Raw genomic sequence first — 2,937 nt, 5'->3', positions numbered from 1 at the left:
TCCTCTTTATCCTGTTCTAGATCCCGTATAATCTGTTGGTATTTGGCCTCATGTCTGAGAGAGTGTAATTGCATACACAATTGTTTAATAAATCTCCTAATTCTATCCTTCAGGGGCACTACATCCTCACGCCCGGTCGCGACTCCTTCCGGCAGTGTCATTGCTCGTCTTGTCATTAGTTCGAAAGGTATCAGCCCCGTGGTTCTATTCAGAGTTGATCTAAGTCTCATCAGTATACTCGGGAGTAGCTCTGCCCATCCCTTCCCCGTGTCTTCTATTGCTTTAGCTAAGGATAATTTAAAATCCGGTTCATCCTTTCCACCATCCCTGAACTCTGAGGGCGGTATGGTATGTGGAACCTTTGTCTGATTCCTAATAATGGACATGTTTCCTTTATAACCTTCCCTGTAAAATGTGTTCCCTGGTCTGAATCAATCTGCAGCGGGACCCCCCATCATGGTACTACCTCCTCTGCCATTATTCGTGCTACTGCTGTTGCCATACAATCTCTAGTGGTGAATGCTTCAACCCATCTAGTAAATTGATCTATTATTACCAAACAGTACATTTTCCCCTTTGATTTCGGTAGAGGTCCAGCAAAGTCTATCTGCAACTTCTCCCATGGGCCTCTTGGTCTCGGCTGATGTCCCCACTTTACCTTGACAGGTTTCCCGATGTTATACTGTGCACATATGGAGTAATGTCTACAGAATCTGTCCACAGCTTGTTTCATTCCGGGCCACCACCAGCATCGCTGGAGGTTGTTTAACATATTGGATACACCTGTGTGTCGCCTGCCATGGTACATTTTCATTATTTCTTGTTGTATACAGCTTGGTGTACATATTTGCTGCTCTTTCCTCCATATTCCCCCCGCCCTTTCTCTTGTGCCCCCTCGTTCCCATAGCTGTTTCTCCTCCTGGGATACTTCCTTATGTAATTTGGATATATCTATATCTTCTGGCAATGCAGTTATAGCAGCTATGTCTATCTGTGTTTCTGGTTCTGTGTTGCTCTTGTTTGCCACTGCAATCTGTTGCTCTACCACTTTTCTGGCTGCACGATCTGTGGCTCTATTTCCCTTTTCTGTGGGGGAATCCCCTCGCTGATGGGCTTTTACCTTTACTACTGCTGTTTCCATGGGTAGCCCCGAGGTGGCTACCAATTTATTTACTAAGTCCTCATGCTGTATGTGTTTGCCCCCCTCCCCCCCGAGGCAATATACCCCCTTCTACTCCAAGCTGCCATATAAACATGTACTATGCAAAGGCATAGCGGCTATCGGTATAGATATTCACCCGTTTCCCTGCTGCCAATTTCAATGCCTCTGTCAGTGCCGTTAGCTCGGCAACTTGAGCTGAACTATCCCCTGGTAATCTTCCTTTCCTCTGGACGATGCCGGCTCCGTTCACCACAGTCCAACCTGATTGTGGTGTTCCGTTAACATATTTACGGGACCCGTCCACATATAGCTCTAGGTCTGCCTCTGTCAAAGGTAATTCCCTGATCCTGTCTACATACTCTAATTCCTCTTCACTGGTGCAACAGTGTGCTTCCCCTTCCATTTCCATCATAGCTGCGGGGTTCTGGCTCATGTCTGTAACTATCTGCATAGATTTATCTTTGGGTAACAGGACAGCCTCCCAAGCAGCCTTCCGGCCATTTGAGATGGTGCTGCAATTAGTTTACAAGATAACTACCATTTATCGAATCATAATTTACCTTCTATCACTGTGGGGAAATATTAATTTAACATTAAGAAACTTAAATTTAATAATGTAGAATATCTTTCAATTTTATTCAGTAATAGGTGGAGCAAAATATTGCGTCACTTCACGTAAATAAAAAACATTCCCGATCGAAAAAGACAGTTGTGTTTTCACACTTTAACTAAACACAAACACTTGGGCTTCTTTGGTCAGATTCCCTTTCTCAGCTGCCCGTGAAGTGCGTTCCTTGGTCGGAATCTATTTGTAAGGGTACCCCCACTTTGATAAAATCCTGTATAGGCTGGGCCATTTCCTCATATTCTGGGATAATGTTCCGGCAATAATTCAATAATCCTAATACCTGCTTGACCCCCTCCCCTCTCTGGCACGGTCCCTTCCTGCTGCCCTCTCTAGCTGCTTGTAAGTACGGGACTGTGATAAACCAAAGCACGCAGCCAGTGATTGAGTGCTGTTCCCCTTGGTCCCAATGCCACTACCATCTGTTTTTGGGCATTTGTCTCTTCCCTTGTGCTAGTATGTATCCTTGGTAGATTTCTTCATCCTTCCCTACCTGTACCTTTCTAGGGTTTAACTTTAGTCCCGCATTCTGTAGGGCTCCCAGTACCATAGTCAATTAAATATTGTAGAGGGACCTGCCACTATCAGATGTTCTTGCAGAGTGGAGTTATCTTATTCAATTCAGACTAAACCAATTTACACCAACCAGAATTTCACTGTGGCCACAATGAAAGTCTGGTTTTAATAGGTTAATTTACCTCATAACTCCAAGGTTAAATCTTAGACTGAAACTTAATCTTTTGTTAAACAAACTTTTTGTTGCTCTTCTCAGTTTTTACACACCAGCTTAACTTAAATTGTAGTAGCTTTTTTTTCATTCTGGGGGCACAATCTTATTCGCACATTCTTAAAACTTCCAAAATCCAAGACAAGACAAAAGGGTTAAATGTCTTTTTTTATCACAGAGAAGTGGGTGGAGCTAAGACACACAACAGACATTTTTCCTTTTTTCAGGACAGACTTTCAGACAAAGGAATATTGTAACTTCTTAAACATTCATAGTCAGGAATACATTCACACTTTAACACACAATTTCATACAACCTGAAATTCCAGCATATTTTTAAGGTTCCTTTCACTCAGCAAATCTTGTGTTTTATTTGTCTCTGTGCAGATGTAAATAACTTCCATGTTGGTAACGCTTTAAGTTT

This window comes from Somniosus microcephalus, unplaced genomic scaffold, assembly GCF_052327205.1.
Source record: "Somniosus microcephalus isolate GS21.2 unplaced genomic scaffold, FLI_Smic_1.0 unresolved_chr1, whole genome shotgun sequence".
In the NCBI taxonomy this organism is placed as follows: Eukaryota; Metazoa; Chordata; class Chondrichthyes; order Squaliformes; family Somniosidae; genus Somniosus; species Somniosus microcephalus.
Note: the sequence above shows the minus strand (reverse complement) of the source record.